Here is a 26,691-nt window from a genome sequence, read left to right on the forward strand (position 1 = left end):
CGTTCTCTCTCTGCCCTTGCTGACTATCCCCTTTTCGTGGTGTAATAGCCCACATCCCTGAGCTGGCCGTGTACTTTACCTGTATGGCTTGCGACTCGGGCCTTGGGTACCTTTTGCTTCTCCTTGCTGTACTGGTCCCTCTGTGTGGCGGAGCCTCCAGGCTTCTTAGGCCAAGGGACCTGAAATCCCTCGCGGGTTGGTTCTCTGCTGCTGGGCTTGCAACCCTGACAGCCTTGGACCCCAATGTCCGGTTGTGTACTTCTCTCAGCCAGGACCGGCTCTTGTCACCTCTGTCCCTGGCTTGCAGCTTCTCCTCTGCCTCACGGACTCCTCAGCTGCTGCTGACCTGTCCCTCTTCTCTGAGAACCCTTCTGGACACTTCAGAAGTGGGTTCTGGTCTCTCTAACCCTGCCCCAGTTCCAGCTTTTATAGGGGCAGCCTGCTCCCCCTACTGGCCTGGGACAGGAGGTACTGCATGCTAATTGTCCCTGACCAGGGAACCTCCCTCCTGCTCTCAGATACAGCCTTTAATATTTGTGGCATCCAGGCCTGGGGTGACACATTTCCCCCTAGTAAAATTTAGTACTCCGGGACTAAGCCTTTTTGGCCAACAGCAAACAGGGTATAAATTACAACATAACATATATACAAGTACATTTTGTCCTTAAGGTCACGGCGCTTCCATGACCGGGTGTCCATATCACCCAACAAGGTGAAGTTTTCCACAGTGTGGGGACCTGTCTCCATAAACCCCAAGCTCCTGGCCTTGGGCGTGGCGACAAGGCCAAGCTAACTACTTTGGGCCACAAGGGAGCCACGCAAGACAGGTTTTTCTTCTGTGGCCATCTTCACAAGAGGGCACCTAGTGCAACTATTTACAAGACAGTTCCGGCCATTCAGTGTCCATGACCTGTCAGTCCATTGTATCTAGGAAAACTGGGAAAACAGTATTAATAACCAGGTAACAAGTATAAAACATTAACTACATACTTTACATTCAGATTTTCCAGCGAGCTGGTATTTGACCCCTAGTGATCCGGGTTGACCTGCGTAACCCACTGTCTGGTGGTGGTCTATCCTGGCTTTCCCCACTAGCATTTAGGGTACAGCTACTAGCTGGGTTTACAGGCAGGGCAGGCAGCTGTCTGCGGGTCCTTTGGCTTACCGCAGGCATGGCAGGCTCACTGTCAGCAGAGGGTTGACTCTCCTGGGCTGCTGGCATGGGTTCTTCTGCCTCCGGGGCTGCTTGTTCCTCTTGTTCTTCCTGCTCTCCTGTAGGCTCCTGCTGGGTAGGTTGAAGGAAGTGTAGGATGGGCACCACTATGGCATTGTTTATCCGAGTCCAGGACCGGGGGAACTCTCCGAGAATGGTGCTGACCATTTCTTCCTTGTCCTCTATGGGTTCAAGGTCATCTTGATCTTCTCTTGGACTCTGCAGTTGCTCGGGGCACCGCTTTAGGTGGTCTCTGGAGACAGTGCTAGTGGTTTCTCCTCCATCCTTGGTAATTACACATACCTTCGGGTTGTTGTGGTTGGACGGCAGTACTGTGTACGGGTCGCTCTCCCACTGGTCATCTAGCTTGTGAAGCCTTCTCTTCCGCTTCAGGACCTGCTCACCAGGTTCCATGGGACCAGCAGGGGCGTGTTGGATGAAGAGCCTCTCTTGTTTTTCTCTCGCTTGAGCCAGACTCCTCTCCACACTCTCCTGTACCTTCTTGTACTGTAGCCGCCGTTCCGTATCCCAGTCCGCGTCTGGGGAGGTGTCCTCGGGTGTCAGGACTCCCATCTCCACGTCTACCGGCAGCTTACCTGGTCTTGCTCGCATCAGGTAAGCCGGGGTGCAATTTGTAGCATTCACCGGGATATGGTTGTACAAGTCTATCAGGTCTGGCAGCTTCTCCGGTCACAGGCTGCGTTCTTCCAGGGGCAACGTCTTGAGGAGATCAATGATGATATTGTTCATTTTCTCACACAGCCCGTTGGTTTGCGGGTGGTAAGGCATTGTCCGAATCTTCCTACAGCCGTAGAGGTTGCAGAACTCCTGAAAGACTTCCGCCTCAAACACTGGACCATGATCTGTTAAGACCTGTTCCGGATACCCGTGTGGATGGCAGAAGTGTTGTTGGAAGGCTCTGGCCGCTGTTTGGGCTGTCAAGTCTTTAACCAGGACCACCACCAAGAACCGGGAGTAATGGTCCACAATCGTGAGGGCATAGATATAGCCGGACCGGCTTGGAGCCAACTTCACATGGTCCAGAGCTACCAGCTCAAGAGGCTGCCTGGTGACGATGGGCCTCAAGGGTGTCTTCTGGCTGGTACGGTCGTTCCTTTTGAGGTGACATGGGCCGCAGTCCCTGCACCACTTCTCTATGGCCCCTCTGATACCGATCCAGTAGAACCGCTCTCTCAGTAGGAACTCCAGTTTCTTCCACCCGAAGTGTCCCGCTCTGTCATGGTAGGCCTCCAGGACCATTGCTGCATCCCGTCTCGGGACCACTACCTGCCAGGTCAGCTCGTGCGTCCAGTGGTTGACAAGCCTCCTGCACAGCTTACCTTCGTAGAGGAATAGCCTGCTTTTCTCCTTCCATAACTGCTTGGCTTCCTCTGGAGCGTCCGGGCCAGGGCTAGCGTCTGCCTGGGTTAACAGGTATTTCACCAGGCGAACTGCAGGGTCACTAGCTTGCGTTTCAGCCCAGCCGTGGTGGGGTAAGGGGTTGAACATGACGGTGGTTAGGTCTTTGTCTCTTACCCGGTGAGAATACTGAGTGGCCCCATACTAGTGGAACGCAGCTCTTCCGAGTCTTCTTCTCCTTCGGGTAGGTGGGGCACTCTTGATAGGGCGTCTGCGTTGGCGTTGGTTCTGCCTGCCTGGTATTTGATTGTGAAGTCATAATTTGATAGCCGGGCCATCCCCTGCTGTTCTAGGGCACCTAGTCTTGCATTGTCCAGGTGTGTCAACAGGTTGTTGTCCGTGTACACAGTCCGTGTACACAGTGAACTTTGCGGAGGCCAGGTAATGCTTGAACCGTTCTGTGACGGCCCACACCACTGCCAAGAATTCTAGCTTGAAGGAGCTGTAATTCTCCGGGTTCCTTTCAGTGGGCCTCAGCTTCCGGCTGGCGTACGCAATCACCCTTTCTCTGCCCTGTTGGTTTTGGGACAGTACGGCTCCTAACCCCACATTACTGGCGTCTGTGTGGAGGATAAAAGGCTGGCCATAATCGGGGTAGGCCAGGATCTCATCCCCCGTGAGGGCCATCTTCAGCTGGCGGAAGGACTCCTCTTCCGGCTTGTCCCACTTGAGGGGGGCTTTTGACTTCTGGATTTAGACTGACCTATCAGGAGGTCCTGCATTGGAGCCGCCATCTTTGTGAACCCGGGGATGAACCTTCGGTAGTAGCCTACCAACCCGAGGAACTGCCTCACTTCTTTGATGTTTGAGGGGCTTGGCCAGCTCTTGATTACTGTGACCTTGTCGGGGTCAGGGGCTACTCCTTCTGCACTCACCACGTGCCCCAGGTACTGTACCTTCGGCTTTAACAGATGGCACTTGGAGGGTTTCACTTTCATACCAAAGCATGCCAGGGCCTCGAACACCTCGGCCAGGTACTTTAGATGGTCCTCGTAAGTCTTTGAACAAACAATCACGTCGTCCAGGTAAAGTAGGACTGTCTCAAAGTTTCAGTGCCCTAGACAGCATTCCATCAGCCTCTGGAAGGTCCCGGGTGCGTTGCAGAGCCCGAATGGCATACAGTTGAATTCACTTAATCCCATCGGGGTGGTGAAGGCGGTCTTCTCCTTTTCAGCCTCTGCCACAGGAACCTGCCAGTACCCGCTAGTAATGTCCAAAGTAGAGAAGAAATTAGCTGATTTTAGTGCGGCTAAGGACTCCTCTATCTTAGGTAACGGGTACTCGTCTTTATGGGTGATACGATTGATTTGTCTATAGTCCACGCACATTCTCATGGTACCGTCTTTCTTTTTTACCAGGACCAAGGGGGCTGCCCAGGGGCTACAGCTGTCTCTAATGACCCCGGCTTCTTTCATTTCTCTCAGCATGCCCTTTGCGTTCTGATAATGTGCAGGGAGTGCAGGACTGTATCTCCCTTTTATTGGTGGGTGGCTCCCCGTGGGGATGTGGTGTTCTACCCCTTTCACCCTGCCGAAGTCTAGCGGGTGCTTACTAAAGATTCTCTCGTACTCCTGAACCACCCGGTAGACTCCTTGTTTTTGGTGCAAGGGAGTGTAGTCAGCACCCATGTGGAGTTTCTGGCACCAGTCCTCCTTAAGTTTCTGGGAGCCATTACCCTCCACCAGGGGAGATGGAGGCAAGGGTTCCACGACCCTGAGAGCATTGTGTTCGACGGCAAACAATTTGGCTAGTGTAGCATACCGGGGCAAGTGTACTTCCCTTTCCCCGATGTTTAAGATCCGGACGGGCACCCTTCCATGGCGGACATCAACCACCCCCCGGGCTGTCAAAATGGTGGGCCTGCTGTCTGAGTACACGGGTTCTACCATGGCTTGGTAGTCTCTCCCTCTTAACCCGATTGCAGTCCGACACCAGATCATCATTTCACTTTTGGGAGGCATGGCAATGGGGAACGGGTCGCTCATCCTCACGCTACCGATCTCACCACCAGACAGTTCTACCCGTCTCTTCAGGGCTCTTATCTCCTTCTGGAGGACCCTCTGTTGGCTGGAGCTCGCATTCATCGCCACCTGCTGCAAAATTACAATCACTTCTGAAAGACAATTTTCAATCACGTTAGTACCCAAGGTTATTTTAGGGTGACTTTCTCGACGGTCAATGTCCACAATGATCACTCCCTGTGCCGGCAGTTCAACTTTCCCAATCTTAATGGTCATCTCTCTGAACCCCACCTGCGGCACGGGCTGGCCATAGCTGGCGATGATGCTCAAGTCACTGTCTGGATAGCGGGTTATGTCAGTGTCACTCCAGTACTGCTTGAAAAGTACATAGGGGATGGTAGTCACTTGGGACCCGGTGTCCAGCAGTGCACTCATGGGGATACCGTCCAGCACTACGGGTAAAACCGGGCGTCCCCCTACGTACTTATCACGCCAATTAGACGGGCCTGGTGACCTTATGCCTGGGGGTTGGCCCTCTGCCCCAGGTCGGACCCATTTAAAGTACAGTACCTGGCTACGTGTCCCGGCTGGCTGCAACGGCGGCAAATCGGCTGTCCATCCTCAGTGTAACGATCGGCGGGCCTCCCTCTGAACGACGGGATCCTCCTCCATCGACGCCATGGGACATCCTCCGGACTGGAAGCCAGCTTGATTGGTCCTGACGGGTCCATCTGTAACAACTGTACGGTCCTGGTCAATGCAGCAACACTCTTTGTCAGTTCTTGGACCTGATGGTGCAGGTTTGCAGGCGGGGATGGGTTTAGGGCCTGCGCATCAGTCCCCACAAGGTCTGCAGGGTAGGGCGCTGCCTCCTGGTGGTAAGTGATGGCAGGGCGCCGGGAAACTACAGCGCCACCTGGTGCGGGTTCTCGGAGCACCCGGATGGCCCTATCTTTGAACTGTGCAAAAGTCAAATCGGGGTTCTGTAGGGCCATGAGACGTAGCTGGGTTCTGTGGGCGCTGGACAGCAGACCTTCTATGAACTGATCAGTCAACAGTTTATCGGTATCCTGCACGCTGCCAGGGTCAGCTTGCTTAATTGCCCCCAAGGCTTCCTGTAAATTTAGGGCATAGTCTCTGATGCTATCTTGAGCTCGCTGCTTACATCCATAGAACCGCATTTTGATTTCTGCTGAGGTACGGGTATCAAAGGTGTCCCGTAGATGGGTCAGAACCCCCCTTACAGTCCTTTTCTCCTCCGCTGTCCAAGACTTTACCTCCCGCTGGGCCGCACCAGTTAACTGCCTTATCAGTATGCTTACTTTCTGTTCTTCTGTCAGGGGATAAACTTTGAACAGGCTATACAGCCTTTCTTTAAAGTAGCCCAAGGTATGCGACTCGCCGGCATACTGTGGCAGCCAGGCTGCTCCGGGGATATAGGGCATGGAAAACGGCATCACAGCTGCAGCGGCTACGCTGGTGGTAGAGGGTCCCTCCGCGTCCGACATCTTCCTCCCCCCTAGTTAACCGAGGCCTACCTTCCGGCGATCCTCTTCTGTAGGCCTCGGCTCCGCTCGCGATTCTCTGGGCGAGGACCTTGCATCGCTCGGTGATGACGTCAGCGTCGCTCTCTCTCCTTCCAGGACCTTGCACGGCGTCTCAGCGTAGGGCGGGGCTTCAGGTCTCGCGCGTTTTTGGACGTCCACGCCCCTCTTCTTCCCGCGCGGCGTCCCGAAGATGGCGCCCGATGGCGGGAAACGGCTCCGATTGGCGGGATATGGCCCCGAATGGGGGGAAACTTCACTCAGGTAAGTATAAAGTCTTTTTCAGGCACGCAATACCCGTTTGTGGCGGGTTGGTCACAATCCTGCCGACTACGCCAAAGCTGACTCGCCCCCTGGGCCGTGGGGCACCCGGAACCGGACTTCTGTACGATTCTGGGGGTAGTAGTGGCAACCCGATCCCGTGGCTCAGGGTGGCCAGACCAAATGCTGTGGCAGTCTATTTATACATTTGGGAATGTCCGACTACGCCACCCGTGGATTGCGGTCAGAGATAACCGCCACTGCGAGGCAGACCACTGAGGCTGCTGTTGGTGTGCAGCACAGGGGTAGGACAACTCCCCACGGGAAGAGTGTAGCCTCAGGGCAGTGTAGGTGAATGCTGGGGGTGATAGTGCAGGCCGCAATAGTATGAGTTCAGATTCCGCTTCAAACAGTCCAGGGTCTTTATTGCAGATGTTATTACTGACCCAACAGGAGTACCGGTTAGGAATGGGCCTGGGTATCTGAGAGCATTCGGGCGAGCCCCACTGGTCAGGGTGAGTGTGTAGGCCTACCGTTCTCTCTCTATGCTCTTGCTGACTATCCCCCTTTTCGTGGTGTAATAGCCCACGTCCCTGAGCTGGCCGTGCACTTTACCTGTATGGCTTGCGACTCGGGCCTTGGGTACCTTTTGCTTCTCCTTGCTGTACTGGTCCCTCTGTGTGGCGGAGCCTCCAGGCTTCTTAGGCCAAGGGACCTGAAATCCCTCGCGGGTTGGTTCTCTGCTGCTGGGCTTGCAACCCTGACAGCCTCAGACCCCAATGTCCGGTTGTGTATTTCTCTCAGCCAGGACCGGCTCTCGTCGCCTCTGTCCCTGGCTTGCAGCTTCTCCTCTGCCTCACGGACTCCTCAGCTGCTGCTGACCTGTCCCTCTTCTCTGAGAACCCTTTTGGACACTTCAGAAGTGGGTTCTGGTCTCTCTAACCCTGCCCCAGTTCCAGCTTTTATAGGGGCAGCCTGCTCCCCCTACTGGCCTGGGACAGGAGGTGCTGCATGCTAATGGTCCCTGACCAGGGAACCTCCCTCCTGCTCTCAGACACAGCCTTTAATATTTGTGGCATCCAGGCCTGGGGTGACACATATACATCGTACGCACCACACACACGCACTCTGTATACACCGTACGCACCACACACACTGTATACGCCGTACGCACCACAAACCCACTGTATATGCAGTACACAGTGGCGTACTGCCAATGGCGGCAGACCACGCGACTACTATGGGGCCCGTGAGCTGGGGGGGCCCCATAGCAGTCCAGGGGTGGACATACCACCACTGGTGCAGCTGTGCCGGGTCCCCACCATGCAGCTGCACCAAGGGGCCCGCAAGGTGCAGCTGCTCCCTGCACGCGGAGGTCAGGGAGCGATCCCTGCAGCTCCGTTGCTGTCAGGAGGAGAATAGCAGCGGAGCTGGAGGGTTCGTCCTCTGCTTCCTCCCTGACCCAGGCACGCGCAGCTTGATGACGTCATCATGCAGCGCGCGCCTGGGTCAGGAAGAAAGCTGCCGGCAACCAGGAGGATGCTGCTGCAGGGGAGCAAGCTGAGGTAAGTTGTTTTTTTTTTTTTTTTTACTGAAATGCTGGGGAGGGGATGGGGCTGGGGAGAGGAATGATGGGGCTGAGAAGAGCAATAATGGGGCTGATGGGACTGGGGAGAGCAATGATCGGGCTGGGGAGAGAAATATTGGGGCTGGAGAGGGGGCTGATGGGGCTGGGGAGAGGAATAATGGGATTGATGGGGCTGGGGAGAGCAATAATGGGGCTGATGGGGCTGGGGAGAGGAATAATGGGGTTGATGGGACTGGGGAGAGGAATAATAGGTCTGATGGGGCTGGGGAGAGGAATAATGGGGTTGATGGGGCTGGGGAGAGCAATAATGAGGCTGATGGGGCTGGAGAGAGGAATAATGGGGTTGATGGGGCTGGGGAGAGCAATAATGGGGCTGATGGGACTGGGGAGAGGAATGATGGGGCTTGGGATAGGAATAATGGGACTAATGGGGCTGGGAAGAGAAATAATGGGGCTGGGGAGAGGAATGATGGGACTGGGGAAAGGAATAACGGGGTTGATGGGGGTGGGGAGAGGAATAATGGGATGGTAGGGCTAGGGAGAGCAATGATGGGGCTGGGGAGAGGAATGATGGGGCTGGGGAGAGCAATGATGGGGATGGTGGGACTGGGGAGAGCAATGATGGGATAGTGGGGCTGGGGTGAGCAATAATGGTGCTGATGGGGCTGGGGAGAGGAATAATGGAGTTGATGGGGCTGGGGAGAGGAATGATGGGATGATGGGGTTGGAGAGAGCAATAATGGGGCTGATGGGGCTGGGAAGAGCAATAGTGGGGTTGATGGGGCTGGGGAGAGGAATGATGGGGCTGGGAAGAGCAATAATGGGGCTGATAGAGCTGGGGAGAGCAATGATGGGGATGGTGGGGAAGGGGAGAGCAATGACGTGTTGCTGGGAGAGAGCAATGATGGGGTGCTGGGACAGAGCAATGGTGGGGGGCTGGGAGAGAGCAATGATGTGGGGCTGGGAGAGAGCAATGATGGAGGTGCTGGGACAGAGTAATGATGGGGGTGCTGGGAGAGCGCAATGATGGAGGGGGCTAGGAGAGAGCAATGATGGGAGTGCTGAGAGAAGTGACGCGCCCAAGGGATGGGGACTCGGCGCCCGGGCCTTGCTGTTTGGTTTTGGGGGACGCCGCGGTGGCCGGCTCCCGGGCCCGTACCCTGGGGTCACTCTTTAAAAGAAAGAAGGAATGGTGGGGAAAAGGTGTATGGGATAGGAAAGAGTTTGTGACGCCACCCGTGGTGTCTGGTGAGGATCACCAGCGCTGCTACAGTCCTCTGAGGCCGGTGATCAGGCAGCTTAGATGGTATGGCTCCCCACAGGTGGAGCGGGGCCTCAGGGCAGCGTAGGAGAAGGGATGCAGGACAGAGGGACCCAGCCGGGTCGGAGGAAGAATAGGCACACACACGACAGTTCACTTCAGTACCTTTACTGGTGGTGTTTCAGGCACGATCAAGGGCACTGTAGGGTGAAGGGTGCATTTCAGGACTCTCTCCAGTGAGCGGGTGTGGGGCCTCCTGTTTCTTGCCTTTTCCTGTTAAGTTTATGACCTGCCTGGAGCTAGGCCTAACTTGGTCTCTGTCTTGCACCGGCTGACCTGGTGGTAGGGCCTTCTGTTGGAGATCACACTCCCTGGTCTCTTGGGCCTCAGTGATTCCTGACCCTGGTATTACACGCAGCTTTTGGTGTTCCTGAGACATGTAGTTCGCCAGGGATCCCAGTTGTTTCTGCTGGTCCTAGAGATCCTTGCAGACGCGGTCCCGGTGTCCGGTAAATGCTTATGGGGTGAGCTAGTTAAGCTCCTCTGCCCCCTACATAGCTCGCTTACTCCACTTGCCTTCGGCCGCGCTCGGGGCCCTCACTAGGCTTCACACTGGCAGTAAACCGCGCTACTCTTCACCGCTCTTATGGCGTCAGCACGCCTTAAGCTCACTGACTGAGCTTTATGAGTCTGAACTCTCTCTAGAGGGACTGGAACTACCTCTGTCCCCTGAGGAAACTGTTCTCTAGACTGAGCTCCACTGCAGGCTGACCTCTCTCAGGCTCATCTTCTGCAGGAACTGACTGCCTAGCTCCACCTTCCCTTTTTATATCCCTAACGGGCTCCCTCTGTTGGTCTGAGGTGGAAGGTGGAGGTGTGTGTGTATGCTACGAGGGCCTCTTGTGGAGGAATCCGTCCATGCACCCCTCTAGGATCTGTGGCACCAATGCGCAGCAGGGGCGCCACATTCCCCCCCCTAGCAAAGCTCAGTACTCCCGGACTGAAGTACTTTTTATAACAACAATACAATATTTCTTCCCTTTATGGGAGGCACTTTGCTTAAACGTTACATAATAAAACATTATAAATAACAAATATATACATATATACAATACGCAACCTCAGAATTCAAGTCTCTTCTGCTGAGGTTCCCAACAGGATGTCCATCTCACAGGGTAGAGTACTTGGTAGCTTGAGGGACCTGTCCCAGACCCTCAATGTAGGCCCTGGGGTGGCTGCAGGGCTTGGAGATCCTGAGTCGGACCTCCGTTAGTCCCACACCAGACACGTTTTTCTTCCGAGGTCACCTAAAGGGGCACTCCAGGGCGTGCAATTATTTACAAGAAGCAGTTTTTGGGCTGCACATAGTCCTCAGCCACAAAGTTCTTTATGTACCCTGACGAGTAACTAAAGGTAACAAGGAAAAGTGTCCATTTCACTTAAATTGTCCATTATAAGGCAAAACAACAAGTTAATAAATATATATACATGAAAATACACAATATAATACCCCAGGGGCAACTATTTACACTGTCAGAGTTTCCTTCTCTATTCTCTGTATCTGACAGGGGTCTGACCTCGTGTGCTATGCGTCGACCTACGTAGTACTGGGATGCGTGAGGCACTAGTATTTGCACTACCTCCCATTCTGTCAGTTCTAAGTGTTGGGGAACTGCAGGGTTGCCTTAACCTCTCTACAGGACTGGCAAGTATACCATTGGCTGGGCCTTCTTGCTCTGCTCAAACCGGGGATCCTTCTTCCGTGGATTCTTCTTGAGCAGGCTCTTCTGAAGCACTTACAGGCTGTGGAGGGTTTTCTGGCTGTTGAAAGAAGTGGATCACAGGTATTATTACTGCTCCTCCTAGTTGAGGCCAATCTGCCGGGAAATCTCCTAAGTCAGTATGGAGTACTGCTTCTTTAGGCTCCTCCGGTTCGGTGAGAGGCACTTCTTCTTGGAGCTTTAGCAGGTCTGGACACAACTTCAGATGGTCTCTAGATACCGCTGTAGTCGTTATTCCTCCGTCTCTACTAATTAGGCAGGTCTTCCTATTATCGAATCTTGAATTTAACACAGTGTAGGGTTCTCTCTCCCACTGGAAATCAAGTTTGTGGTTTCTCCTTTTTCTTTTTAACACCACTTCTCCTGGTGTGAAGGGTTCCGCGGGCGCACTTTTATTGTAGTGGGCTTCCTGCTTGTCCCTTACCCGAGTGAGACTGTCTTCGACAAAGGCCTGTACTCTTCTGTACCGCTCTTGTCTGGTCGTGTCCCAGTCCTCAGTGGACATATCTGCTTCTGGTTCTACTACACCAAGCTCCAGGTCCATGGGCAACTTCCCGGGTCTGGCTTGCATGAGATATGCTGGAGTACAATTGGTGAAACTCACAGGTATGTGGTTGTACAGATCTATCAGGTCAGGTAGTAGGTCTGGCCACTGATTTCTCTCCTCTAGTGGTAAGGTCTTCAGCAGGTCAATGATGATGTTATTCATCTTTTCACAGAGACCGTTGGTTTGGGGGTGGTACGGTGTAGTCCTGATCTTTTTACACCTGTACAGATGGCAGAACTCCTTGAACAGTTCGGCTTCAAAGGCTGGGCCTTGATCTGTCAGCACCTGCTCCGGGTATCCATGGGCCTGCAGAAGTACGCCTGAAATGTCTTCGCCGCAGTTTCTGTTGTCAGGTCCTTGACGGGGGCGACCACCAGGAACCGGGAGTAGTGATCCACCATGGTCAGGGCATAGGAATATCCTGACCTGCTGGGTGACAGCTTGACATGATCCAGGGCCACGATCTCCAGGGGACGAGTCGTCTTGATGGGTTGCAGGGGTGCCTTCAGGCTGCTGCAGTCTTTTCTTCTGAGGCTACAGGGTCCACAATTCCGGCACCACCTCTCAATGGAACTACCCAATAAAACCAACACTTCAACAGGGTCTCTAGCTTCTTCCAGCCGAAGTGCCCCGCCTGATCGTGGTAGGCTTCCAACACCATCTGGATGTCTGTCTTGGGCACCACTGTCTGCCATACCATCTCATGGGTTTTGGGGTTGACGTACCTCCGGCACAGCTTCTCTCTATAGATGAACAGCCGGCTCTTCTCATTCCACAGCTGCTTGGCTTGGAGAGACGCTTCCTTCTCCAGGGAGGAACCTTCCTGGGTTATCAGTTCTTTGATACGGCTGACAACCGGGTCGCTGTCCTGAGTCTCCTTCCAGCTGTGGTGAGGCAGGGGGTTTAGCGTGTTACCGCGAGGCCTCCTGGAGGCTCGTTGCTCGTGGACCATCCCATTCTGATGAAAGGCAGGTAGTTCAATCTCCTCCAGGTCGTCCACTTCATCTTCAGTGTCTGACTGGTGAGGCATCCTGGACAGGGCATCGGCGTTGGCGTTCTTGCGGCCCACCCGGTACTTAATAGTGAATTGGTAATTTGACAGCCGAGCCATCCATCGATGCTCCAAGGCTCCTAGCTTGGCTGTTTCTAGATGAGTCAAGGGGTTGTTATCAGTGAAGGCAGTGAACTTACTGGAGGCTAGATAGTGCTTGAACCGCTCGGTGATGGCCCAGACCAGGGCCAGAAACTCCAACTTGGAGCTGCTATAGTTCTCTGGGTTCCTCTCGGTCGGGCGGAGCTTCCTGCTTGCATAGGCGATCACCTTCTCTTTGCCATTCTGCTTCTGACTCAGTACAGCTCCTAATCCTTCGTTGCTGGCATCAGTGTACAGCAGGAACGGTTGGCTGTAGTCAGGGTAGGCTAGGATCTCTTCGCCGGTCAGGATCTCCTTCATCACCTTAAAGGATTCAGCTTGCTTCTTACCCCACTGGAACGGGGGATTTCTGCCTCTGGGGGACTGTCCTACCAGGAGGTCTTGCAGAGGCGCCGCTTTCTTAGTATAGTCCTTCACAAACCTCTGGTAATACCCGACTAGTCCCAGGAACTGACGTACCTCCTTGAGGCTCTTTGGCCCCGGCCATTTCTGGATGGCAGTGACCTTCTCCGGGTCTGGTGCTACTCCCTCTGAACTGACGATGTGCCCCAGGTACCGTACCTTTCTCTTGAGCAGGTGGCACTTTGAGGGCTTCAACTTCATCCTACACCGGGACAGCGACTCGAATACCTCCGCCAGGTGCTTCAAGTGGTCCTTATACGTTTTGGAGTATACTATCACATCATCCAGGTATAGTAGTACAGTCTCAAAGTTGCGGTGTCCGAGGCAGCACTCCATCAATCTTTGGATCGTTCCGGGGGCGTTGCAGAGTCCAAACAGCATACTATTGAACTCGCAGAGTCCCATCGGGGTGGTGAAGGCCGTCTTCTTCCGATCCTCCTTAGCAACAGCTACTTGCCAGTACCCACTAGTGAGGTCAAGGGTGGAGAAGTAATTTGCAGACTTTAAGGCAGCCAGGGATTCCTCTATACGTGGTAAAGGGTATGCATCTTTATGTGTAATGCCATTTACTTGTCTGTAATCTACACACATTCTCATGCTTTCATCCTTTTTCCTGACTAAAACTAGGGGAGCTGCCCAGGGACTACAACTACCCCTTACTACCCCTGCCTTCTTCATGTCGTGCAACATCTCCTTCACCTTCTGGTAGTGTGCTGGTGGTATAGGCCTGTAACGTTCTTTGATGGGTGGATGGTCACCTGTGGGGATATGGTGTTGAACCCCCTTAATCCTCCCAAAGTCAAGTGGGTGCTTACTGAATACTTGCTCATATTCCTGAACCACCCGGTGTACACCCTGCTTCTGATGAGCAGTAGTGGTGTCTGTCCCAACATGGAGTTGTTGACACCAATCCTCCACCTGGGTTGCCGGGTCATTATCCTCCACTTCGTCTGGTGAGGTTAAGGACTCCACCGTGTGTATGGAGTTGTTATTTACTGTGTACAGTTTGGCAACAGTGGCGTAGCAAGGTAATCTAATCTCGTCCTCCCCATAGTTTAGGAGGCGTACGGGCACCCTCCCTTTGCGTACATCCACTACCCCTCTGGCAGTCAAGAGTGTAGGCCTATGCTCGGAGCTAAGGGGCTCTACTACCGCCTGGTAGCTCCGTCCTTTGAGACCTATTGCTGCTCTACACCATATCAGCATTTCACTCATCGGGGGAATCACAATGGGTACCGGGTCTGTCACCAGTACATTACCAATTTCACCACCTGTTAGCTTTACCTGTTGCTGGTACATAAGGGCTCGGATTTCTTTCTGGAGCGCCCTTCTCTGCCCTGGTCTGACAGTGTCAGCTATCTGTTGGAGCAAGAACACTACTTCTCCCAGAAAGTTACTAACAATATTAGTGCCAAGTACCATATACAAATTTGTATCATCAGGATTAGTCTCTACTACAATTAGTCCCTGGTTCCACTCTTCCCACCTTTACTGCCACATCCTTAACCCCGACTAGGTTAAGGGGAAGGCCGTTTGAGGCATAAACGGAAAGGTTTGGAGCTGGTGGGCTTAGGTCATCCATGGACCAGAACCTTTTGTAGAGGACGTCAGGCATGATGGTTACCTGAGATCCTGTGTCCAGCAGAGCGGATGTCGCAATGCCGTCCAGCACAACAGACAGGAAAGGTCTTCCTCCCACAAACCTGCTGTACCAGTCTGTTGGGCCTGGGGACTCTACTCCTAGGTGTCGGCCCTCGGCCCCTGGGTTTTCTCGTTTAAAGGACAGCTCTGGATGGTGTGACCTGACTTGTGGCAGCGGTGGCAAACAGGGTCCTTCGGTGGACGGCATTGGTCGCTGATCCTCCCAGGGGGTGGCGTTGTCCTCTTCCTCCTTCTCATCCAGAGGACATCCTCAGGGCTGTCGGCTAGCAGGATCCTTCCTTCCTCCTCGGGCTCCGTCCGCAGCTGCAGGGTTCTCAGTACAGTGGTCAGGGTTTTGCTCAATTGACGCACATCAGAGCGCAGGCTGTCCAGCTCACTAGGGGACGTTGCTTGCACCTTGGCTTCAGCAGCCACTGGGGAAAAGGTGGACGCTGCAGGCACTGGGGTGGCCCCACCCTGGTAACATTGGATAGCAGTTGTTTCCAGGGGCTGCAGTCCTTTTGTAGCCATGTCCTTAAGGATGTCAAAGGTGGCATCTGGATGATCCAGGGACCACCAACGCAGTCCTGCTCTCCTCTGGAGATAACCTGTTCCTTCAGTATTTTATTTTCATTATTGATGCTGGTTGGACTAACCTGTTTCAGAGCTCGCAGGGCCCCTTGTAAACGCCAGGCATAGTCCCGATCGCTGTCCTCCGGTTGCTGAGAGCAGTTGTAGAACCTCATCTGGAGGTCTGTCTCAGTACGATTCTCAAAGACAGTCTGTAACTTTTTAAAGATTGCGGACACTGACTCTTGGTCTGCGGCCGACCAGGTTTCTACTTCTTGCTTTGCAGCACCGGTTAATTGTCCTAATACCACAGCGGCTCTTTGCTTGCCTGTCATAGAGTACGTATCCAGTATACCGCATATTTTCCGCTTAAATCCAGACAGGGTATCTGGTTTGCCGCTGTACTGGGGGAGCCACTTCGCTCCGGGGATGTACGGTAGGGCCATGGGTATGACAGGGGTTACATGCCCTGCTGGTGGAGCGGCTGCTTCGGCCTGCTCGGCGTCGGGCACAAGTTGAGCATCAGGACGGTTAACCGGTATTCCGGCGTTGTGCTGTTCTTCGAACATTCTGTCGCCCCCCTAGCTAACTGTGGCCTACCTTCTCTTCTTTGCTTCCGGTAGGCCGCAGCTCCGCAGGTGACGTTCTTCTTCAGGACCTTGCGTCGCTTGCGTCCTACGTCAGAGCGTTCACCGGCGCTCCTTCCAGGACCTGGCGCTTCCTGGTTTGACGTCGAGGCGTGGGGCGTGTTCGGGGCTTCGCGCGCTTTAGCAGGTACGCCTCTCAGTTTCCCGCGGTTACGCCCTTCTTCCCACTTGGCGGCCCAACAATGGCGGCAATCTTCGTCACAGTTAAATATACAGTTTTTGATTAAAGGCGCACATTACCCGGTGGCAACGGACACAACACTCCGTCGCTGCAGCGGGCACAGGATCCTGTTCGTGATGCCAGGAAGAGATGACGAGCCCAAGGGATGGGGACTCGGCACCCGGGCCTTGCTGTTAGTTTTGGGGGATGCCGCGGTGGCCGGCTCCTGGGGCCGTACCCTGGGGTCACTCTTAAAAATAAGCAAGGAATTGGGGGAAAGGTGTATGGGAAAAGGAGAAAGTTCGTGACGCCACCTGTGGTGTCTGGTGAGACTCACCAGAGCTGCTACAGTCCTCTGAGGCCGGTGGTTGGGCAGCTTAGTTGGTTCTGCTCCCCACAGGTGGAGCGGGGCCTCAGGGCAGCGTAGGTGAAGGGATACAGGACAGAGGGGACCCAGCCGGGTCAAAGGAAGAATAGGCACACACACGACAGTTCACTTCAGTACCTTTACTGGTGGTGTTTTCAGGCATGATCCGGGGTACTGTAGGGTGAAGGGTGCATTTCAGGACTCTCCCCAGTGAGCGGGTGTGGAGCCTCCTGTTTCTTGCCTTTTCCTAGTAAGTTTATGACCTGCATGAAGCTAGGCCTAACTTGGTCTCTGTCTTGCACCTGCTGACCTGGTGGTAGGGCCTTCTGTTGGAGTTCACACTCCCTGTTTTCTTGGGCCTCAGTGACTCCTGACCCTGGTTTTACAGTCAGCTTTTGGTATTCCTGGGACATGTAGTTCGCCAGGGATCCCAGTTGTTTCTGCTGGTCCTAGAGATCCTTGCAGACACGGACCCGGTGTCCAGTAAATGCTTGTGGGGGTGAGCTGGTTAAGCTCCTCTGCCCCCTATGTAGCTCGCTTACTCCACTTGCCTTCGGCCTGCTTGGGTCCCTCACTAGGCTTCACACTGGCAGTAGGCCTCGCTACTCTTCACCGCTCTTATGGCGTCGGCACGCCTTTGGCTCACTACCTGAGCTCAATGAGTCTGCTCCACTGCAGGATGGCTATTGCAGGAGCTCCTCTCAACAGGCTTCCTTCTACAGACTGGATCCTCACAGACTGGAACTAGCTCTGTCCCAGAGGAAACTGTTCTCCAGACTGACTGCCTAGCTCCACCTTGCCTTTTTATATCCCTAACGGGCTCCCTCTGGTGGTCTGAGGTGGAAGGTGGAGGTGTGTGTATGCTATGAGGGCCTCTTGTGGAGGAATCTGTTCATGCACCCCTCTAGGATCTGTGGCACCAATGCACAGCAGGGCGCCACATTTGTATTCAGCCCCCTGTAGTCTACTACCCCTAAATAAAATCGTGAGTGACCAATGAAGTCACATAATGAGTAAACTGAGTCCACCTGCGTACAATTTATTGTCAGTATAACTACAGCTGTTCTGTGAAAATCTCAGAGGTTTATTTGAGAACATTAGGAATCAAACAGCATCATGAAAACCAAGGAATACACCGGTCAGGTCAGAGATAAAGTTATGGAGAAGAGTAAAGCAGGGTTAGGTTATAAAAAAAAATAGCCCAAGCTCTGAACAACTCACGGAGCACAGTTCAATCGATAATAAAAAAAACGTAAGTAGTATGCTACAACTGCAAACCTACCAAGACATGGCCGTCCACCTAAACTGACAGTCCTTGTATGGAGAGCACTAATTAGAGAAGCAGCCAAGAGGCCCATGGTCACTCTGGAGGAGCTGCAAATCCACAGCTCAGGTGGGAGAATCTGTCCACAGGACAACTACTAGTCCAGAAATCTGGTCTTTATGGAAGAGTGGCAAAAATAAAGCGTTTTTTGAAAGCAAGCCGTAAAAAATCTGTATGGAGGAATATGTGGTGCCCATAATAATGTATGGAGGACTATGTGGGGCCCATTATTCTGTATGGAGGACTATGTGAGGCCCATTATTCTGTATGGAGGACTATATGGGGTCCATTATTCTGTATGGAGGACTATGTGGGGCCCATTATACTGTATACCGGTTGACCCGCGATTTTGTCCAAGTTTTTCATTTTGGCTCTCTGAGTTTGAGTTTGGCATCCCTGGTTTAAGTCAAAGGATATCAGAAGAACAATAAGGGTTCACACTGTTTAAAAAAAAATTTTGTGCTCAGGAGGAAAATAGTCCATTAATATCTTAACTAAACCTCCGGCACTAATAAGTGAAAAAACAACTGTATATCATTTCAAGAATTTTTTTTTTAATTCTAAAGAGTGACTGTAACAAGATAATAACCACCAGAACGTTTTGTTTCGGCTAATTGCCTTTATCAAGGTTATCTGTGTCAATGAAAAATATGAATACTACATTTAATATGGTCACACAAATAATAGAGCCATACATATTACATACATATATTTTTTTCCAAACATACATAAAGCTCATATGCCAGGTTGCCAAGTAGTGGGTCACTTATTTTAAGCATAGGCGGTCATATTCAAGCGCAAATTGTACCTATAATATAAAAATAATCAGTAAGAAATCATCCAATGCCATATAATGAAAAAAAGGGGAATTGGCAACTTAGAATTCCAAAGGTATTCATTTCAGAACAAACTAGGAGGTAGAATACTTGGAGAAATAGTGAAATATATGAAAAGTCATAAATATGCCCCAAAGGTAAAAAGAAACTGGAGTCCTCAGAGTGCGTATCAGAGAGTATCAAACTGAGTATATAGCTGTGCAACTTACTTATTTGAATCCAGGAGTATCACCAGGGTGCGTCCATGTGGCATAACTAACAGTCAGTGTGCCGGTGTATGCACATGGGAAATGTGTCCCATTTTATATGCGTCAGAACAGGAAGAGGTAAGTATGAATGGTCAAGGCTGATAGATGTTACCTGGACCACCGCGGCCGAAAGATGCAGTGCAGTCTGCGTTCCACCGTCAGCCGGATGTGACGCGCCGGTATCATACTGAAAGAGAGCGGTGAGTTGCGTTCCACCGTGCGCATGCGCAGTGAACCCAAGGCGCGCTATGTGAAAATAAGACTTGGAACAGGGGAGACTGCATAAATAGATATATGAGAGAGGTGAGAAAGGTGAAAAGTCAAAGGATATTCATGTGTTTGAATGACCATGTCAACGTCCAGATCTAAATCCCATTGAGAATCTGTGGCAAGACTTGCTGTTCACAAACCATCCGCATCCAATCTCACTGAGCTGGAGCTAAGTTGCAAAGAAGAATTGGCAAACATTTTCAGCCTCCAGATGTGCAAACCTGGTAGAGACATACCCCAAAAGACTTGCAGCAGTAATTGCAGTGAAAGATGGTTCTACAGTGTATTGACATAGGGGGGCAGATGACAATTTCCAGATTCATATTTTTAAAATTTTTAGAAAACCATGTATCATTTCCTTTACACGTCACAAATACTTGCTACTTTGTGTTAGTATATCATAAAAAATACCAATTATATATATTTAAGTTTGTGGGTGTAACGTGAACAAAATATGGAAAAGTTCACGGGGAAAGAATACTTTTTCCAGGCACTGTACTTGTCTGTGTCTGGTAGTTCTCACATGAATTCACCATTTCAGAAAAAAGAATAGAGTAAATAAGTTGGTGCAAGAACGAGTAAGTACCAGCAGGGCACTGTGTTCCATCTCTGGGATCCCATATATTTGCACAATTGGTGGACTCCTTAACTCTAACTAGCACTCCAAAAATATAGATGAGGTGGAGAAGTGGTCATACATGCATATGGATATCTCCACAGACTTTTGTAAGAAGTAGTGAAAAACTTGGCTGAAACTTTCCCCTCTCCAATCCGTCCTGAACGTAGCAGCCAGGATCATATTCCTCACCAACCCATACACTGATGCCTCTTCCCTGTGCCAGTCATTGCACTGGTTGCCCATTCAATGTAAACCTATCACTCTTACCCACAAAGCTATCCACGATTCAGCACCGCCCTACATATCCTCCCTCGTCTCAGTCTACCACCCTATACATGCCCTCCGTTCCGCTAGTGACTTAAAACTAAAATCCTCCATAATCCGAACCTCTCACTCTCGTCTTCAAGATTTCTCACGTGCTGCGCCAATTCTTTGGATTGCACTACCCAGGACAATTCGATTAATTCCCAATACCCACAGTTTTAAGCATGCCCTAAAAACCCATTTCTTTAGACTGGCTTATCGCCTCAACACACTTATCTACTGTAACTGTCCCAGTTGGCCCATATTAAAATTTTCTTCAAAATCATGCTCATACCATCCATGCACTGATTAGCCTCTGTCTGTACTGTACACATACTGGCTGGCGACCAGTTCATGTAGTGTTATGTACTTACCCTATTTAGCATATTATGTATTATACAATATTTGTACATTTTACCTTTTGTGTCTCCCCTATTTTCTTATAGACTGTAAGCTTGCGAACAGGACCCTCACTCCTTTTAATATCTGAGTTATGCTTATTCTGTAACATCTGTATTGTCTGTATAAGTCCCCCCTAAAATTGTAAAGTGCTGCGGAATATGTTGGTGCTATAAAAATAAAAATTATTATTATTATTATTATTATTCAGCACCTCACATTATTTGAACTACAGCAAATATGGGTCCCTATTCTCCCGATAGGTGCTAGGTTGCTCTTCCAGGACTTCTACATATCAAACATTTGTACCATATACGTTCTATGTGCCATTATCTCAGATGATAATACACCTTTAAGTTTTATTGTAGCCCTTGGGATTGGTTCTATCTCTATAGCTAAGCTGTGAACTGTGACATTCTATCACTATCCAGAATGACCCTAAAATAGCTGCTTCATTTCCTGCTTCTGCTTTTATGCAGGCTATGATAGTCCCTTTTTATTTGTTGTGTTATGTAATGTGATGTGATAACTGCAAACCTGCCCCACGTCATTTGATCCTTCGGTCGCTGATGTAATCTTCTACATTGTATAAAATCACAGCAGCCATTTTAGGCAACTTTTGCAAAGCTAATCGTAGATTGTTCGAATTCCCTGAGTTCAGCAACTTTAAGCTTGTGGGCTCCAATGCAAATTCTCCACTAGGGGACTCAACCATCACGACTCTTTGATAGGATTTGTGTACTCATATGATACAAAGGTAACTTTTGGTCCACCTGAACTCCAGGTTCGACTGAAGCCCTACACCCACTATAGTTACGCCCCTGCTTATAACTATCCCTTTTAGTGCAAATTACTCCCATCTCCTGCATCTACTTTTCTGCAGTACTTAAGTAATTGGCAGTAACTTTCTGAACCATTCAATTCTGGGACAGCTTTTCATGGACCTACTTTCCCAGAACTACTACTACTCCCTCAGGAAATCGACAGGAAAAAATAAAAGTCTCTCATATCTCTGGGAGTACTTGTAGATCACAGACAAAATATCAGCATGCAATGTCAGTAGGTGGCTTCTAAAGCCAGCAGGATATAGTCATGTATTAAAAGTATCATGAACTTGTAGGACAGAGACGTAATATTACCACTTTACAAAGCGTAAGTGCGGCCTCATCTGGAATATGCAGTTTAGTTATCGGTACCAGTTCATGGAAAGGATGTCCTGGACTGCGAAAAAGTAGAAGGAAGAGCAACAAAACTGGTAAGGGGCATGGAGGATCTTTGTTAAGAGGAAAGACTAAGGGAATCTGTCACAAGGTTTTTTTTACACCTAATCTGATAGCAGCATAATGTAGAGCCAGAGACCTTGACTCCAGCGATGTGTTACTTACTGGGCTGCTTAGTGTAGTTTTAATAAAATCACTGTTTTATCAGGAGGAGATTATCATTAGAGGATTAGTAAACTTGCTGCCAGGTAGTCCAGCATATTCATGAGCTCTGTGTACACTGTACATGAGCAGAAAGCTGCCAATCAGTGATAGGGGTGGGGTTTTAGAGAGCTCAGCATTCAAAGAACTGCTAGATCTGCAGCAGATAAAACTGTGATTTTATCAAAATTATATTGTAAAGGATGTGGCACCCCAGGGGTCTGGTTTCCACAGTAATAGCAATATTACGTCTGTGAGCAGGTGGGAGTTTTCCTGGTCAGACATCCTATGCATGCCACACCTCCTGCCCAGTCCTGGGAGGGGAAGAACTTCCCCTATATAAAACTAGGGCTGAGGCAGGGTTAGAGAGAAAGAGCAGAGAACACAGACAGAGACACAGTCTGGTCTGTAGTGGAGCAGCTTTAGGAACAAGAAAGATCAGGAGCTCTGTGGGAGCTGTGCTAAAAGAGATCAGGGGCTGGAAGCTGTAGAGCTCGCCCTGATTGAAGAGCTCTTACCGGACCCGGAGTCCGAGGCTGTGGGGACTAATCCTTACCCAGCAGCAGAAACCGCCCGGCAGGGGATTTCAGGTCCTCTGGCCAAGAAACCCGAAGGCACGGTCACACGCAAGGGACCAGCACCGCGACGTGGAGCGGAAGCTACCAAAAGGCCCCGAGTCACCGGCCATACGGGTGAGCACCACACGGTACACTCAGGGACGTGGGCTACTTTTACCAGCCTCTAGCAAGGTAGCCAGAAGAGTACGATTAGTTGGGGAGGCCTACAACTCCGCCTGGCCAGGGGAGATCCCATCTGCTCGCGGACTGACCAGGCCCCGATCGCTAGCCAGTACTCCGGGAGGGTCTACCTTTGCCCCCAGTAAAGACCCTGAACTACACCGCACCGTCTCCGAGTGTTTCATCATCCACGTCCGCTGCCCTGAGGCCATACCCCTCCCGTTGGGGGTTATACCATCCAGGCTGCACAACCGTACCACCGGCCTCAGCGGTCTGCCCTGCAGCGGCGGTTTCATAACCGCACTCAACGGGTGGCGTAGTCGAACATTCTAACATCTACTGCTAAATACTGCCACTCAGTTTGACTCCCTGGGCACGGACCGGGTCACCGCCACGAGACTACTACCCCCATCTGATCCGGCTCCGGGTAGGCCCCCGCGTGCGCAACGCTACTCAGCACAGGCCCAGGGGCGCGTCAACTTTTGGCGTAGTCGGCAGGATTCCGTGCCCGCAACCACCGGGTACTGCGCGCCTGAAAAAGAGACTTTTAAACTTACCTGTGGTGAAGATTCCCGCCATCCGACGCCATCTTCTACCTCCTTCCCGCCATCCGTGGAGTTTTCCCGCCGTTGGACGCCATCTTCTGCCTTCTTCCCGCCATCCGTGGAGTTTTCCCGCCGTTGGACGCCATCTTGAAGATGCCGCGAGGGAAGAAGAGGGGCGTGGACTCCGAAAAGCCCGCGAGAACTGAAGCCCCGCCTCGCGTTCGGACGTTGCGTAAGGTCCTGGAAGGAGCCCAGCAGACGCCGACGTCATAGAAGCGCGACGGAAGGTCCTCGACCCTGACAATCCACTGCGGAGCCGCGGCCTACGGAAGAGGATCATCGCAAGGTAGGCCACGGTCCACTAGGGGGGAGGAGGATGTCGGATACGGAGGAGAGCTTCACTGCCACAGCCACTGCCAGCGCCACTGCTGCTGCGGTCATGCCTTTCACGATGCCCTATATCCCGGGGGCAGCCTGGCTACCCCAGTACTCAGGGGAGTCACATACCCTGAATGACTTTAGAGAAAAGCTGGATAGCCTCTTCCAGCTGTACCCCCTCACAGAAGAGCAAAAAGTGAGCATCCTGGTGGCCCAACTAACCGGGGCAGCCCAAAGGGAGGTAAAGTCCTGGCCACCTGGGAGGAGGACTGTCGCAGGGATATTAACCCGGCTGAAGGACACCTTTGATACCCGCACCTCAGCTGAGATTAAGCTTAGATTCTACGGGTGCAAACAGCGAGCACATGAGAGTATAAGAGACTATGCTTTAAACCTACAAGAGGCCCTGAGAGCCATTAAGCAGACCGACCCTGACGGCGTGGGAAACGAGGACAGGCTGTTGACCGAACAATTTATAGAGGGACTATATTGCAATGCCCACCGAACCCAGTTGCGGGCAATGGCCTTACAGGATCCTCATCTGGACTTTGCACAGTTCAAGGACAGAGCCATCCGGGTGCTCCGAGAACCGGCACCGGGTGGCGTTGTGACCCACAGGCGCCCTACTACCGCTTACCACCAGGAGGCGGCGCCCTTGTCGGCAGGGCCTGTGGGAGCTGATGCGCTGGCTTTGAACAATGACCCGGCTCCAGACCTGCACCATCAGGTCCAAGAGCTAGCTAAAAGCGTTGCTGCGCTAACCCGAACTGTGCAGTCGTTACAGGTTTCTGCTCCAGGGAAGATCCAGCTGGCATCCGGACCGGAGGACATCCCGTGGCGTCGACCAAGGAGGACCCCACCGGCCAGAGGAAGACCCAGCGACTGATACAACGAGGACGGACAACCCATCTGCCGCCGCTGCAATCAACCCGGACATATGGCAAGGTACTGTCCTTTAAACTGGCACAACCTAGGGTAGAGGGCCAACCCCTAGGAATAAGATCACCGGGCCCATCGAACTGGCGTGACAAATATGTGGGAGGACGTCCAGTCTTGCCTGTGGTACTGGATGGCATTCCTATGAGTGCCCTACTTGACACCGGGTCACAGGTCACCACCATCCCGTACGTGCTCTTCAAGCAGTACTGGAATGACTCGGATATAACCCGCTACCCTGACGACGACTTGAGTATCATCGCCAGCAATGGTCAACCCGTGCCACAGATCGGATTCAAAGAGATGACCATTAAAATCGGTAGAGTCGAACTGGCAGCACAGGGACTGATCATTGTAGACATTGACAAGCGCGAGAGTCACCCAAAGATAACGCTAGGAACTAATGTGATTGAAAATTGTCTTGCAGAGGTGATTTTCATTTTACAGCAGGTTGCCAAGAACGCCAGCTCCGGCCAGCAGCGAGTGCTCCAAAAAGAGATCCGGGCACTGATGCGACGGCAACAGGTGGAACTCTCCGGTGGTGAGATTGGAAGTGTGAGAATGTGTGACCCTTTCCCTATTGCCATGCCCCCAAAAAGTGAAATGATGATTTGGTGCCGGGCAGCTATTGGTCTAAGAGGTAGAGACTACCAAGCAATGGTAGAACCCGTCTACTCAGACAGTAGGCCCACCATTCTGACAGCACGGGGGGTGGTTGATGTACGCCATGGGAGGGTGCCCGTTCGCATAATAAACATCGGGAAGAGAGAAGTACACCTGCCCCGGTATGCCACGCTAGCTAAATTGTTCACCATAAACCAGAATGCTGTACAGGCCGTGGAACCCTTGCCTCCATCTCAACCAGAGGAAGGTAACGGCTCTAACAAACCAATGGAGGACTGGTGTCAGCAACTACATCTGGGTACTGACTCCACTCCCTCACACCAGAAACAAGGAGTCTATCGGGTGGTTCAAGAGTACGAGAGAGTGTTTAGTAAACACCCGTTAGACTTCGGGCGAGTAAAGGGGGTAGAACACCATATCCCCACGGGAGACCATCCTCCCATAAAGGAGAGATACCGACCCGTACCCCCTGCACACTACCAACACGCCAAGGGGATGCTTAGAGACATGAAGGAGGCTGGGGTAATCAGGGATAGCTGTAGCCCCTGGGCAGCTCCACTAGTCTTGGTTAAAAAGAAAGACAACACCATGAGAATGTGTGTAGATTACCGGAAAATCAACCGTATCACACACAAAGATGCGTACCCCTTACCAAGGATAGAGGAGTCTTTGGCTGCTTTAAAATCTGCTAACTTCTTCTCTACTTTGGATCTCACTAGCGGGTACTGGCAGGTTCCTGTAGCAGAGGCGGACCGGGAGAAGACCGCATTCACCACCCCGATGGGACTTAGCGAGTTTACCTGCATGCCGTTCGGACTCTGCAACGCACCAGGAACCTTCCAACGGTTGATGGAATGCTGTCTGGGACACCGAAACTTCGAGACGGTCCTGTTATACCTGGACGATGTCATCGTCTACTCCAAGACCTACGAGGACCACCTGAAACACCTGGCAGAAGTGTTCGATGCCCTGGCAAACTACGGCCTAAAGGTGAAACCCTCCAAGTGTCACCTCCTGAAACCAAGGGTGCAGTACCTGGGACACGTGGTGAGTGCTGACGGAGTGGCTCCCGACCCTGATAAGATCACCGCAATTAAGGAATGGCCAAGCCCCTCCAGCGTAAAGGAAGTGCGGCAGTTCCTCGGGTTGGTAGGCTACTACCGAAGATTCATTCCCGGTTTCACCAAAAAGGCAGCTCCTATGCAGGACCTCCTGATAGGCCAGTCCAGGAAGGCCAAGAACCAGAAGCCGCCCTTCAGATGGGAGAAGTTGGAAGAAGAGTCCTTCCGCCAGCTGAAGATGGCCCTCACGGGGGATGAAATCCTAGCTTACCCTGATTACAGCCAGCCCTTTATCCTCTACACCCACGCAAGTAACATCGGGCTAGGAGCCGTACTGTCCCAGATCCAGCAGGGGAAAGAACGGGTAATTGCTTACGCCAGCCGAAAACTGCGACCCACCGAAAGAAACCCTGAGAATTACAGCTCATTCAAGCTAGAGTTCCTGGCAGTGGTGTGGGCAGTCACCGAACGCTTT

Source organism: Phyllobates terribilis, unplaced genomic scaffold (assembly GCF_046119375.1).
Source record: "Phyllobates terribilis strain yellow unplaced genomic scaffold, ASM4611937v1 Scaffold_197__1_contigs__length_3575590, whole genome shotgun sequence".
In the NCBI taxonomy this organism is placed as follows: Eukaryota; Metazoa; Chordata; class Amphibia; order Anura; family Dendrobatidae; genus Phyllobates; species Phyllobates terribilis.